General features: G+C 32.8%; 1 pseudogene across 1 annotated transcript in view; it reads left to right on the top strand.

Annotated features, from left to right (window-relative positions):
• Window positions 1-16,347, top strand: part of LOC149539704 (ubiquitin-conjugating enzyme E2 22-like) — a 37,611-nt pseudogene extending 21,264 nt beyond the window's left edge. Inside the window, exons 6-10 of the transcript XR_016356526.1 lie at window positions 14,159-14,221; window positions 14,322-14,539; window positions 14,646-14,694; window positions 14,808-15,337; window positions 15,457-16,347. The product of XR_016356526.1 is annotated as a ubiquitin-conjugating enzyme E2 22-like (transcript). The remainder of the gene's footprint in view (window positions 1-14,158; window positions 14,222-14,321; window positions 14,540-14,645; window positions 14,695-14,807; window positions 15,338-15,456) is intronic.
• Window positions 16,348-16,551: the final 204 nt, after the last annotated feature.

Raw genomic sequence — 16,551 nt, 5'->3', positions numbered from 1 at the left:
GTAAAGGTGTTTGGTTTAGCTTTAGGTAGAGCTTAGAGAACGGAGAGTCAGAGCATATATTTCTAGATATACGAATTTGAAGATGGTTTGTAGATCTTGAAGTAGTATTTGTATCTGACCGTAACCTAGAAGGCCTTATAGCTGGACATGTATGCTGAACATTTAAGGAATCAATGAAAGTATTTGTTCTCTCTCCTTAGTGTTGTTTTCTGGGTTTTTTTTGCTTCCATTGTGTGTAGTCAACGAGGTGGTTGGATAGTTGGGTGAGCCTTTTGGCCCTATTTGTTCATCCCTCCTCCTTGCACTAGGTGGTATTAGAGCTTCAGGTTCGTCCTTGTGGAGATTGGGTCACGTAGAACCCTAAGTCAATTTGGTTGTAGGGTTGCAAATTTGAAGATTTGACCTATAACTTGTAGATGGTTAAGATCTTGCAGGAACCTAATTGTAAAGATGGTTCGAGGTAGAGGAAATGCTGACAATGCCATATTGGATACATTGAGACAAATTGCAGCCATATTAGATGCTATGGAGACAACCCATAGGAGAGGAGCACATCTTGATGATGTGAGTGATGATGAAGCAATAGCACCAAACCCTAATCAAGAGCCTAGAGAAGATCAAGATGAGGAAAGATTGTTGAGAGTATTTTCTAGGGCACATTCAAAGCCTGTTGTAGAATGCCATGCCCAAAATATTGGGGCACCATGTAGTATTAGAGCTTTAGGTTCGTCCTTGTGGAGATTGGATCGGGTAAAACCCTAAGTCAATTTGGTTGTAGGGTGACACATTTGAAGATTTCACCTATAACTTGTAGAATGTAGTTGTTCACCCCCCTCCTTGCACTAGATGGTATCAAAGCTTCAGGTTTTTCCTTCTAGAGATTGGATCGTGTAGAACCCTAAGTCAATTTGGTTGTGGGGTGGTAGATTTGAAGATTTGACCTACAACTTGCAGAGGGTTAAGATCTTGCAGGAACTTGATTGTAAAGATGGTTTGAGGCAGAGGAAATGCTGACAATGCCATATTGGATACATTGAGACAAATTGTAGCCAGATTAGATGCTATGGAGACAATCCATAGGAGAGGAGCGCATCTTGATGGTGTGAGTGATGATGAAGCAATATCACCAAACCCTAATTGGGAGCCTGAAGAAGATCAAGACGAGGAAAGATTGTTGAGAGTATTCTCTAGGGCACATTCAAAGCCTACTATAGAATGTCATGCCCAAAATACACAAACTTTTTAATTTTTTAATAAAGTTAAACAATCCACTATGTTATTACATGCTACATTGAATAGGTCATGGAAACTTGACAAGGGATTAAATGTGAGTTTTAGTTATTTTTCAATAGGATGCAGAGTTCTTTTCCAACCATATTGAATGGGTTCAGAACATTTAAATCAAGGTGCTATAGGACCACCAAGTTCGGGTTGACTAAACCCTAATTGTTGACTAGGTCAACCTTTCTTGACTACTTAGCATTTCAAAATATTATGTTCATTAAATTTCATAAGATAACATTAGGTTATTATTTCATCTTTTATTTGTTTCAGTAAGTTAGTTCAATCTCCTAGGTGAACCAGTTTTGCATCATTGACAAGTTCATTTAAAACCTTGATACTTAATTTCCATTATTAAAATAATCTATTTTACTAATTGAAACACAGTAAATATTGCTTATTACATTACTTATGACATTCGTTTCATCCTTACATCATATTCCTAACCACTATCAAGTTATCAACCTAAGGTTCTTTAAGTAACCCTTCAATCTCATAACTTTAGCAATTTGAATTAGTTGAATCCTTAAGTAAATACATTATACATCAAAATACAATATTTAAATACTTTTCAAAAATATAATATAGTTTCGTATGTTACTTCCATATTTAAAGTCAAATCAATTGTTAAATCATAAGCACCTAAACATAACTCTGACTCCTAACACTATCTCAATTCAACTTTAACATTACACCTAAAGACTAATATTCATAGTCATCATGTTAATTAAATCTACCATAATCAATCATAAAAATGAAAATTAAATTCCAAATGTCCATTAAAATATTTAAATTTTATATCTAAACCCCAACATATAACTTCTAACCATTGAATAATTACTAAGTCTAAAGAAGATGCATATAACTTTCAATCTTTGCAATCCTTGTCTAAGATGCTCAAGATGGTCTTACCAATCATAAAGCTTTACAATATTTGGGAAGTCAACATAAATGCATCAGAGGACATATGAAGTGGGTTGAGTACTTGCAGAGTTTCACACTTGTGATTAAGCATAAAAGTGGAATTACTAACTGAGTTGTTGATGTATTGAGCATAAGACGTTCTTTGTTGGCTGAGATGAAGGTTGAAATTCTTGGTTTTCAAGAAATGAAGTAGTTGTATGATATTGACCTAATTTTTCTAAGGCACAAATAGAGTGCAGAGCACCAAATTTATCAGATCACATAAGTAAGTATCACGAGTATTTCATTCAAGAAGACATGTTGTTCAAAGGAATTTAGTTATGCATACCAAGAAGTTCTATGAGAGTTAATTTGATTAAGGAAAAATATTGTGGTGGATTGGTTGGACATTTTGGAATTGATAAGACATTGAGTTTACTGAAGGATAAGTATTATTGGCCACAAATGTATAAGGATGTTTAGAAGTTTGTAAGAAGTTGTGGAGTTTGTCAAGTTGCAAACGGAGTAAGTCAAAATACTAGTTTGTAAACACCTATTTTTGTTCTTGAGAAACCTTGGAGTGACATCAGTATGGATTTTGTTCTTGGATTACCTAAGACAGTAAAAGGGTATGATTCCATATTTGTCATTTAAAATCATACTTTAATTTAACTAATTAAATCATTATTATTCATCATTTAATTACTTTTGACATTCATTTCATTGTCAACTTGACTTACAACACCTTCGAACATTACATGAAATTACAAACCCAATAACTCCCCATAACCCAAACATCAATAAACATTAAAATTTATAACTAATTAAATATTGAATAGAATTAATATAATATTTGGATTCATTCATTATGTTAAATTTATTTATACCTATACCCATACATCGAAAAACATTAGCTTACCTTACAATAACACTATCTCTATTTAGCTCTAATATTACACCTATAGGCTAATGTACCAATTTATTTTACAACCATTATTAAATCTACTATATTCTAATTATAAAATTCAAATTACAATGCCCCATCAAAATATTTAGTCCCTCATCTAAACTCAATTTATTAAATTCTAACTATCTCCTAAATACTACGTATTTAAAACCCTTTTAAAATTCTACCTTTATCAACTCCTAAAACACTCTTACTTAATTAACATTGAACATTACTTGATTAATCCTAAACAACTAGCATTTCTCCTAACTTTATTAATACTAACTAAAATTACTTACTGCTACTAATCTACCCTTAAAATACACTAACATTTCCTAAAATAACCTAAACCCAACCTATTCCCTTACCCCTCCCCACTTGGTAACATGCCATCTTGTCTACCCTTCTCCCAAGGATATGGGCAACTCCCAAGGCATGTACGTTGTGCCCTAGGCAGCAAGTCTTGCCCCTCCCTTGGTAAATGCATAAGGGGTCAAATAAAGGTAAGCTTGAACATAATGCTTTGCATTTAATGTTTTAATTGACTTCTTTTCCCTCGTCTATTTTGCACACATGCATCCAAATTTGGGGAGGAGGAAGGTGAGGTAGAGGTGAGGCCCACGGGGTGTCCCATCTCCCTCCTACGTGCCTCATTTACAAAGTTTTTAAATTGTTAAACTGCTCCATTAATAAGAGTCTTAAAGGGTGGAGTTTAAGGCATAAAGTTTATTAGGTGGGTGTTTGACCTTTTTTGTTGTTGTTATAAATCAAAGTATTTAATTTAATTAGAGAACATCTACAAAGAATATTCTTTGTCATAATATTGGGAAATAGGTTTTCCCATACAAATTCCAGAGAGCCTTTTTAGCTCAAATACATGGGATTGAATTAATTTCTTTTTGCTCTTTTTTTTTTTTAACAAGTTGTTTTCTTCTTAGGAGTTTTACACTAGCACAGCGTATTATTATTTATTCATTCTATTGAGTGGATTGTAGGTATAATATTAATGTTTAATTTTGTATCCAAGTTAGGAGTGATTTTAGGTAGTTTACATATAATGCAACATAAGGTTAAATTCATTGATTTAATAAAATTTATACAAGCTAATATTTTAAGGTGCAAGTAAGATGAATGTAACTAAATCGAACATTGATTATATCTCATGATCTTAAGGATAAATTATTGCATCTATATTTAAATAAATCATATATCCCCATTCTAAAATAAGAACTTTAAGTACAATGAATTAAATCAAAGATTTTATGGAGGAAATAGAGAGTATTCAATCTTGAATTTTTTTGTAAGGCAATAAACTTAAAAGCAAGACATGATTTTCAATCCAATAATATTTGATCACATAACTTGCTTATTTTATACAATGCACATTCCTTAAATCATGTTATGTGATCAAGTATTATTGGATTGAAAATCATGTCTTACTTTACAGTTTTTTGCTTTGCAAAAAAAATTCAAGATTGAATACTCTCTTTCCTCCATGAAATCTTGGATTTAATTCACTGTATTCAAAAGTTCTTGTTATAGAATGTGGATATACGATTTATTTAATTTAGAGATGTAAAAATTCATCTTTAAGATCATGAGATATAACCAATATTTCAATTAAGACACATTCATCTTAGTTACACCTTAAAACCTTAGCTAGTATAAATTTTGTTAAATCAATGAAGTATACCTTATGACATGCAATGTACAAAAAATAACTAAAATCATTCCTCACTTGGATAGAAAATTTATATTAATATTGCATTTACAAAACCACTCAATAAAATGGACAAATATCAATACACAATGCCACTATAAAACTTGTAGGAAGGAAACACCTTGTTTAAAAGGAGGATAAAAAAGAAATAATACAATCCCATGTATTTGAGCCAAAAAGGCTCTCTGAAATTTGTATGAGAAAATTTATTAAAAAAAAAAAAAAAGTAACATGGAATATTCTCTAAAGATACTCCCTTAAATTCTTTTAAAATTCAATTTATATAAAAACAACTGCAAAAAAAAAATAAAAAATAAAATAAATCTAATTTATCCTACACTTATCTCTCTCCACAACCCTCACCTATAAATCTTTAAAACATAACTCATTCTCCTTATCCTTGCATTTAATCTTGTTGATGTCACCCTCCATTATGCAAAATGGACAAGAGAAACAGGTCAATTATAAACATTAAATGACACAACTTATATATTCAAACTTATCTTTTATTCAAAACTTGGGTTCATGTGCTTTAAAGGGGGGGACAAGACTTGTTGCCTTGGGCAATGAACTGCAGACCTAGGGTAGCGAAATTAAGGCTTCGGTCAAAGTGCAAGGACGTTGGGGACAACCCATGTCCTTGGGGAAATGGCAAGTGGCCAAGTGGCCTTGGAGTAAGGTTAGAAAGGTAGGTGTTAGCCATGTCCTTGGGGAAATGGCAAGTGCCAAGTGGCTTTGGAGTAAGGTTAGTAAGGGAGGTGTTAGTTAGGGATTAGTTTAGGGTTAAAATGTTAGATTAGTGCTAGTATTAGTATTTAGCATTAATTTAATTTATTTTATTATTTGACAATTTATAATTTTGTCATGTTATTTAAAAAGTAACATATTAATAGTATTTTTTTAAAAGGAGGATTGTAGACTCAGTAGTATGTTTCTATAGGATAGTTAGGAGTTAATGACTTGAGGCTAGATTTTTAAATTTAAATATTTTAATTGGCATTTGGAAAATTGAATTTCATTTATATGATTGAATTTAATTGATTTCATTGAGTGGTAAAAGGGTTATGAACATTAGTTTATAGGGTTAGTATTAGGATTAAATCAAGATAGTGCTTTAAGTAAGAAGTTATGCTAGGTGACCAGGATTAAGGGTTGGTTTGATTTTAAATGTTGAAATAACATGTGAAACTATATTATTTTATTAGGAAAGTATTTAAATAATGTGTTATAATATATTTATATATTTACTTAAGGGTTCATTTAATTTGAATTGTTGAGGTTATAAGATGGAAGGATTATTGAAAGGGTCTTAGATAGAAAACCAGAGAGTGATTATGAATATGGTTTAAGAATGAAATGAATTTTGTAAGTAATTAAATGATGAATAATAATGATTTAATTAGTTAAATTAAAGTATGATTTTAAATGAGATCAAGTAGTAAGGTATTAAATAAACTATTGAAGATGCAAAACTTACTCACCTAGGGGATTGAACCAACACACTAAATACATAGAAGATGAAATAATAACCTCACTCAAACCTAAACAAATTTAATCCAAATATAATCAACCTAGTTAATCTGACCGAGGTGTTCTTGTAACACCTTGACTTTTTTCTTTCTAAACCCGTACAATATGTTTGGATGTCAACTCTGCATCTTAATGAAATGAAATTCGAAAACTACTTTATTCTTTGTCGACTTCTTGTAACATATTCAATATAGTATGTGATAAACATAGTGGTTATTAACTTTAAAAAAATTAAAAAATTGTTGTTTTGTTTTGCCCCAATTTTTGGGCATGACAGATGGTGTTATCTATTGTTGTATGAATATTTTCATGGGCATATACATATGTGTGTGTGTGTGTGTGTATATATATATATATATGTAAAATTTTGCTTTTTGCAAAATATGAAATATAACAATGTATGGAAAATTGAAATTGCACATTTGCACTTCTTATTTAATTATGCAAACGATGTAATTGTATGAAAATATGTACAATGATATACACTTATTAATTCAAATGTTGGAACCTAGTATAACAGATTTGTAACGTTGAACGACAGATTGATTTGGAATGATCATGAACCAATTCCCAATGAATTTACATGCCTTCCAACAACTGTAATGACTTTGAGATGTGGAGGCAACCCTAAGAAATCCAACACTACTCCCTAATAATGTAATGCAACCCTTCTAAACTCCTGCATTTTTCTAGAAAATGAAATGCAACCTCAACAAATCCAATTGCCTCCCAACATGGCAGCCATACAAACACCTAATGTGGCTCTTAATGGCAGAATTAATAGTAGTTTGATAGTTTTCCTTACACCAAATAGTTAGCAATGATATAGAGAAAATTCCTTGCATGGAAAATCCTCTTAGAAACCCCTGATCAATCTGTAGATAAGTTATAAGATTTAGCACTTTACTCACCTGTTCAAAGTACAATTTCACCAAAGAAGTCACTGCTTTCTCAATAACAAGCTCAAGTCCTTGGAAACTACTTACACAAAATATCAAATGCTATACAATGGTTTCCCCATCATTAAGAGCTTTCTTTTAAAATGTTTTAATTCAAATAGCCGCTTCTTCACACCAAATGGCTAGAGACTTAGTGTTTACACTTTTCACTTAGAAGGCTTCATGCTTACACTCTTCACTTAAAATATATTTTGATTTTTGGTTGCACAATGAGGTTTAATAATATCGTTGCACCAATTATTATATTAATTACTTAACTCATAAAGTTATTTAATTAAGTAAAACTTAATAAATAACTTACATTATTCTCTTATTAGCCCAAGAAACTATCAAGGCTTCATCAGGATATTGAAATAGCTAGACTCAAGGCATCATCATAGTGCTCTAGCAAAAGCAAAAACTAGCTTTCTTGGCTTACTATAAATAATAAATTGATTGCTCACGAGGGTTGCAATGATGAGCTGACATAACTAAGCTCTTGAAGCATAGTAGAAAAGGGACATTACACAATGTTAACTATCAAAAAATATTAGGAATCATTCATTATTTCTTATTTAATAGGATTTAAGTGCATAGTGATATATGTTGATCATTGGGGGTTAACAACCCCTCTAGTAGGGAATGTTATGGAGTTTTTTTTAGGTACAATCCAAACCCTAGTAGGGAATCTTAGGGTAAATCAACTAAGTCCCAATATGTGGGTTGCATCCCAATTTTTTTGTTTAACTAAAATTGTTCATTGTAGGCATTGAGACTTCAAACAAAATTGAGTCGGTTGGTTAAGTTGTCCTTTATTTTAATTACATGCGAAAATGAAGTGTTAGTTGGTTAATCATGTTTCATGGGAAATTGAAATAATGGTTTTGTTATATGAATGACAAGTGGTTTAATTACTATGGTTATTTGTTTTTTATTTATCGATTTAGAAATATGTTATTACCTTGATGAACTTCTTTTTCAAGAAATGCGACGAAGGGGGGAAGCATTTTCAACATTTCTAGAAAAGGAAAGGGCATGCGGGCACCTCCCACCATTGACCTAACATGTATGGAATTTAAACCACCTTGGTTAAAGGAAAATTGGACTAGGTAGGCAAGGGTATACCAAGTGATCAACATGGGCTAAATTGGTCTACGCATTTTATAAGATAATAAAATAATTGAACTAGAACAAATGGTTACCTTTATACTATTGGGATAAGCTTAGAGCTTCCTGTTATAACAAACATATCTTAATACAAGGACACCATGGTACCTACATGTACACATACCCGTGTATACATATACACATACATGTGTAAATTCAATCATGATGTATATGAACGTATACACTTAAAATATGATGTGTATGCAAGGTACATATAACTAAAATATTACGAGTGTGTGTGTTTGTGTGCACATGTGTGTGCATATACACATATAGATAGATACAAGATGATGTCCTTATATTAATACATTGAGAACAATTAATAAGTCCACATTTGCCAATGTTATTTTTTAATATTATTATTATTTTGAGTCATTGACCTTTATATTTCAAGCGGCCTATCACTACAACATTTGGGGTCAAATTGCAATGACGGTGTAATTTGTGTTGATTTTCATGTGTTTTTTTGCAATTGTTCCCGATGTCGTCGTAATTGCGAAAACCCATGTGAGCATAAAGAAAAAGAAAAAGAAAACATGACATAAATCATTCCCCATTTATTTTGATTGTGGAGAGCTACGCGTGAAACAGGGGGAGAGCTTTGAACGAGGGTGTAGAGCTGTGAATGTTGTCGTGCCCTTGTGATTGGTGCATTTCATTGATGTGCCCTTACTCTTCAATTTCATTGCCATGCCATTTTGATCTCTACATTTCATTACCATGTCATGCCCTTGTGATCTATGTATCCTTGCTCTGTGATTTTCTTCAAGGGCAAGAAGAAGTACCTATGTAAATGTTATTTTCTTTTCTGTCTGAACATGTATGTCTTTATATTTCCTTCTAAACATGTATCTCTTTATATGTTCAGAGATATATTTTTTAAGGTGCTTATTACATATTAGCTCACAACAAAAAAATTGATCCAGTTGCATACATATTCCAGAATCCAAATAATAAAATAATAAAACTCACTCAACCTGTGCTAAGTGACTTAGCTCAAGATCTTGCACAAAAATAATGTAGACCACGAAAAATGGGCAGAATCTGTAAGAAATTTTACAAAAACATATTGTAGCAGATATTTTTAGAAAGAAACAAGTTATAATCCAGTTAAATTAGTCTAGTTGCTGATTTGTTGGGTTGATTACAAATTCCTATAGAACTGTCATTAGTTTAGGTACATTTTGTTGATGTGGCCTTGTGATCTCTATATTTCATTGTCGTGCCCTTATAGTTATGGGATTTCATTGCCGTGCCGTACCCTTCCTCTACGATTTTCTTCAAGGGCAAGAAGAAGTACCTATGTAAATGTTATTTTCTTTTTCTTCTAAACATGTACGTCTTTATATTTGCTTCTAAACTTGTATCTCTTTATATATTTAGAGAGTTTTTTTTATAAGGTGCTTATAACATATTAGCTCACAATAGAAAAATTGATCCAACTGCATATATATTCTAGAATCCAAATAATAAAACAATAAAACTCACTCAACCCATGCTAAATGATTTACCTCAAGGTCCTGTACAAAAATAATGCATACCACAAAAAAGAGGCAGAGTTTGCAAGAAATTTTGTAAAAACATATCATAGCAGATATTTTTAGAAAGAAACAAGCGATAACCTAGTTAAATTGGTCTAGTTGCTGATTAGCTGGGTTGGTTACAAATTCCTGTAGAACTGTCATAAGATTAGGTCCAATAAAACAAACAATTAACTGTTCCCAGCTAGTAGGATCAAATATAGTTTTTCAAGGTGATAGAATTGTATATGCAGATGCATCATTTGCATGCCAAGCATGAAGTGCATTCCCCAACTTATAACAAATGGTTGTATATAAAGGCTCCATATGCTAGCCCAACATGGAAGACAAGGATGTAACCATGCATGTATTGGAGTCTCCCTGTGAGGATCCCAAGTATCTATTGCTGCTATTTAATTGGGCATCACTATATGTTCCAGAATGTTATGAGGTATTGGAGCCTGTAGTAACTTCTCCCATGTCACCAGAAAATGTAGCATAGGTTCAGGGTCCCTTGGCTCCCGAGAATTTGTAGTAGCTATTCTCACTATTCGAAGAATAACTTTGGTGAAGGGTTGAGTGTAAGGAGTTGAATAAGGAAGTTGTGCTTCTGTGTATAAATGTCATAATCATTAGGCTCATTCCCTTGCAGAAGCCTCTTCCACAATGATATTACCTCTAAACCATGCAAAGGACATTGAAGTTGTTCCCAACGTTGAAATACTCTTATAAGCAATGACAAAGCAAATGCAGATGCAATACATGACAAATTGCACAACTTGTAGTCTTTATATATACAAAGAGATCTTTTTGAAGGTGCTTATTACATATTAGCACAATAGAAAAATTGATCCAATTGCATACATATTCTAGAATCCAAATAATAATAAAAAAACACGACATAAATCATTCCCCATTTGTTTTCTTTGTGGAGAGCTGCGCGCGAAAGAGGTGGAAAGCTCCAAATGAGTGGAGAGTTGTGAATGTTGTCGTGCCCTTGTGATCAGTGCATTTCATTGATGTTCCCTTTTGATCTCTCTATTTTGTTTTTGTGTCCTTGTAGCTTTGCGATTTCATTACCATGCCATGCCCTTGTGATCTACATGCCCTTCCTCTATGATTTTCTTCAAGGGCGAGAAGAAGTACCTATCCAAATGTTCTTTTCTTTTACTTCTGAACATGTATGTCTTTATATTTTGTTCTAAACATGTATCTCTTTATATATTCAAAGAGATCTTTTTTAAGGTGCTTATTACATATTAGCTCACAATAGAAAAATTGATCTAATTATGTACATATTCCAGAATCCAAATAATAAAACAATAAAACTATTTCAAACCATGCTAAATGACTTACCTCAAGATCCTACACAAGAATAATGCAAACCACGAAAAATGGGCAGAGTTCACAAGAAATTTTACAAAAACATATCATAGCAGATATTTTTAGAAATAAACAAGCCATAACCTAGTCTTTATATATATAGAGAGATCTTTTTGAAGGTTCTTATTACATATTAGCACAATAGAAAAATTGATCTAGCTGCATACATATTCCAGCTTCCAAATAATAAAATAATAAAACTCACTCAATCCGTGCTAAGTGACTTTAATGAAGAGTTGAGTTAAAGGAGTTGAAGAAGCAAGTTCTGCTTCTGTGTAAATGCCATAATCACAAGGCTCACTCCCTTGTAGAAGCCTCTGCCACAATGACATTACCTCTAAACCATGCGAAGGATGTTGAAGTGGTTCCCAACCTTGAAACACTCTTATAAGCAATGCCAAAGAAAATGCAGATGAAATACATGTCAAATTCCAAGGTGGTCAGATGCCATTTCCAAGGTGAACATGACAATTCCTAATATCTTAATATCTTAAATGCAATAAATTGGAGGGTAAGAATCTTGTGAGAAGTTTGTTTTCTTTAAAGATCTCGTGCCAAATCGAGGAAAGAGTATTGTTTGATTGTAAATAATTAGAGAACAAATATAAGCTTAAAAATTTCAAGAGAGTATGTTGACAATTAGTATGAATGAAAGTAGTGATCAACTATACAAGAAACTCATATAGTTGAGTTACTATACCCTCCAATTTATTGCATTTAAGATATTGGGATATGCTAGTTTAAGCGAATGCAGATGCCATTTCCAAGGTGATCATGACACAACAAGAAAGAATGTAATTGCTGCTATAGATTGGTCGAACAAAGATGAAGTTTTGACATAATAATGATTCTTGTTTAACAAAATAATGATGCAATCTTATTTACCAACACTTTCCTGGATTCTATCCAGTGCTCTCATAATATCCTCTATGTTGTCTATTTGTTGTTTGTGTCGTGTAGTCTCTTTCTAAAGCCGCTCCTTCTCCTTCTGGTATATTGCCACATACTCTCTCTCGTGCCTTAAATTTTGATCAAACTTCTAAATATTTGCCTCTACCATATCTAAAATCAACTTCATATTGTGTTGTAACTCTGGCATAGGTGTTTGATCCTCGATAGCTTTCATTTCAACATTCAAGTTTTCAAGATTGGTCAACACCCTCACTTGCGGACCTCTCATGTCAAGCACTTTTTGTATTGTTTCAACACCATGTTCTTGCTTCTGAGCTAACAGTTCTTCAGGTGCATTTTCTTGTAAAACATAATTTTGTTGAACAATTATAAACTTTTAGAAAATGCATTATTGTTTTCTATTACCATTGACGGGCTTCCCTTGAACAAAATCAAAATGGAGAGGCATAAATACACCAAATTTTTCTTTCAAAACCATATGTGCAAATATAAATATTAAGTACAACAAGTCCAGTATTTTTGTAGATATACACATTAATTACAACAAATTTTTCTTTTAAAACCATGTGTAGATATAAACATTAAGTACAACATGTCCAATATTTTTGTAGATATACATAACCAACTGAATAATCGTACAAGAATAAGTTATTCTTGTGAAGAAGGATCATGTTAGATAATACAAGGAAATTTGATCCAAATAGGGTACCAACAAATAGATATTTGTCAGATTTGTCTTCCTTGAGCGAGAAAAACATAGGAATGGAAGAAGAAAGTGAGACATTTAATATGTCTAAATCAAGGAGATTGACTCGAGGTCAAAATATTAGAAATAAATTCTACAAGTGCATGAATTTTTTCCTTGCTCGAGGGGGGTCATGTTCTTATGATGATGAGAGTGAAGGCAACTCTAATGTACCCTTTAGGTACAAACATATACAGAAAAAATGGGCCTCGAATGAACTTACTCCAATAAACACTAATTTTTGTGTTGGAGATAGGATATATCGCATAGCACCATCCTCATTACATGGTTTGGGCCTATTTTCCATGGATGACATAAAGGTCTCTTACAACAAGGTTGTTGAATTGATGGAGTATGTCGGACCTTGCTACGATTACAATAGTTGGATACAAATTGTTAGATAAAAAAAAAGCTTGTGTAGGTATGCACTTGCGGCAAATTATATACAAGGCAACTCTAATGTGCCCTTTAGGTACAAACATATACAAAAAAAATGGGTCCCGAAAGAACTTCCTCCAATAAACACTGATATTTGTGTTGGAGATAGGATATATCGCACAAGGCCATCCTCTTTACATGGTTTGGGCCTATTTTTCATGGATGGCGTAAAGGTCTCTTACAATAAGGTTGTTGAATTGATGGAGTATGTCGGACCTTGCTATGATTACAATAGTTGGATGCAAATTGTTAGATAAAAAAAAATATGTGTAGGTATGCACTTGCGGTAAATTATATACAAAAAAAAAGTTAGTGAACAAAGTAGAATAGTAGCTATATACATTGGCTGAAGACCAAAAGCATCAGGAATATTGTAGGTTTTATAAATAGTATGAGCTGCGTCAAATAAGAAGTGACCCAATTGCATATTTGAGGTGTGTGAGGGAAATCAATCAATATGCGGAGGCGAAGAGATTCTTATTGATTACAATTTGAATTGCATACATACAAACAAAGCCACTATCATGGGCAAGGTGGTATGTACTATGCACAATTTAAAATCAACTCCAATCAATGAATCCAACGCATCGTTAAATCTATATATACTTTTTGCTGACTTAAAATAATAACGCTTTTTAAAAACATATCTCATTGTTTTTTTTTTTTGAAATGCAGGGCTACAATATGGATCAACAGCCAAAGGATACACACGATAGTGATGGTTCTTCTTCATGACAGGTAAAACTCATTGTTGTTGTACAAATTAGATATAAGAAATCTGTTAATGCATATTTTTTATAATGTTTTATTCTTCACTACTATTTTGGATTGATTTTAGAAGGGAAAGGAAACAGTAGTCCACGAGGAGGAGGAGCCACATGATGAGCTGGATGAATTTATTACTGATTTTGAGTTAGCCCCTGATCCTAGGGTTGCATTGAAAAAGGTGATTCATAATATAGGAAGAAAGATATCACAATTGGCATCAACTCAACCCTAGAGTCTTGCATTACAAAGCACAGAGGATAGGTTGATGAACTAGTTAGCACATATATAGTAAGTATTAATGTAGTTTTCAATTATAACAAAATTTCAATAACGATTTTTATAGTATACTCTTTTATTTATGTAAGTAAATAAAATGCATGTGTTATTTTTTCAGAGAATGTTGGGGACGTATAGGCGTGATCCCCCAAAGGATGATGCTTTAGGTGGTTCAAGTACATTGCATGTCCTATCCTACATTTTTGTTTTGCTCGAACAATATTTTTTTAATAGCTCTAACAATCTTGTTTTATTGTGCTCTAACAATCTCAATTTTTAGCTCCTACCATTGATCCTCTATTCACTATGCCACCTGCGACAAGGAACATAACCATAGAGGCACTGTCGACTGCAAATTTGATGACACATAGCTCAGTGATAGATGCGGTGGCACCACCTATTGGTAAGTAGATTCCTCTTTTTCTTTCTCATTTTTCATGTGTTTATTTCACTTGAACTATTATTTCTTAGGGGGCATTTTGTAATATTGGATTCATTTTATGGACGAGGCAATGAAGGCATTCTTGGGTGTTCCTATGTTAGATGTATGGGAACAATAAAGAATTGTGATCAATTGCTCGTTAGCAATGCAAATGGTCTTCCCATGAAAGTACCCCAACTTCCAAGTACTTTAAAGATTGATCCTTTCTTTTACTATACAATTTTATACTCGTAATCAAATGCACTAACCTCCCGTGCAATCCCTTGCAATAACTACTAAACCCATTATTATTTTGCAGGGAATGATATATTTTATGCAAAACTTAATGATGAATGTTTGCGTATATTTGGGCCGACCATATGCACAGGGTATCATATTTTGTTTTCATTGCTAGATGATGTTTCCTTATTGATCAATTTCTTCAAATAAATTAAAAGGTAGCTTTAGTTCATTCATGGATCTAACAGTTTTTTTCTTTTCATAAAAGGTGGAATTTGTAAGAAAAAGAGTTAAAGGACCAACTCATTGATGCCATGACAACACTTTTTGAACTTAATGTCTTTCAAAGACTTAGGCTCTTTGAGAAAGTGGGCCAAGCTTTCAAGTATATTAGGTACAACTACAAGACCCAAATGGAAAAAAACCCTTGTTATGAGTGAACCCCATATATTCCTATTATTGAGTGGGAGAATCTTATAAAGGATGCCACTGAGATAAAAGCAATAGATGATAGAGAAATGGTAGTACTAGAGGAAAGAAGGTATGTCGTAATATTAAGAATGAAATTATGTAATAATTACTTTTAATACTTATGTGATTGGTGCAGGAGCACCTAGGTAGGCTAGTGGTAGACCGAGGTCTTCTTTGATGTTTTGGCTTGTAGTGATGCTAGCCACATCACTAAATCAATAAGAGGACTAACATGGTCCTAAGGTGTGGATGGGTAGGTTGGAAGAGCCCAAAATGGCAAAGTTGCCCATAGTTGCTCAAAATTGCTCGTTTGGCTCTATAGAGCATTTTTGGATTTTGATGCCTAAATAGGTCAAGTAAGTGTTTTAAGGACCTTATTAGGTGTTTAGGAACCATTTAAGGCCTTTTGCATAGTTTGGTAACAAATGGAGCAAGTTTGAGAAGCAGATGTGCAAAATTGCAAAAAATGCTCATTCTTGGAAAAGTTGTCATTGGCAATTTGTGCAATTTTCTTGCAAAATGAACAACTTTTTCATTAGAGCTCTTCAACCACCTGAATCAGTTGGGAAAATCCATGTTAAGCCTATATAAGGCCATTCTTCACCTATTCAAGGGGTTGAACAAGTGAGTTATTGCATTGTACGACCTAAACAAAAAGTAATGAATAACGGTTTTGTATTTCTTAAAATTTTTGGCACGTGTACGGATTAGTTTTGGTACTATTATTAGTATTGGAAGAGCTAGTAGACATCAATTAGAGATTTTGTACCTAGTTTGTTTGTCATTTTACCAAGCCTTGTGTGTTTAGAATAAATATTTTTGTTTTAAGCAGTTTGTTGTCCAAAGACAAGCTGTATGTAAAGATGGAGATCTAGGGCCACTTCCCACCATA

This window comes from Cupressus sempervirens, chromosome 9 (genome assembly GCF_028749045.1).
Source record: "Cupressus sempervirens isolate cs-2001-9-10 chromosome 9, ASM2874904v1, whole genome shotgun sequence".
In the NCBI taxonomy this organism is placed as follows: Eukaryota; Viridiplantae; Streptophyta; class Pinopsida; order Cupressales; family Cupressaceae; genus Cupressus; species Cupressus sempervirens.
The sequence above is the reverse complement of the archived record's forward strand: the minus strand, read 5'-3'. Positions and strand labels throughout refer to the sequence as shown.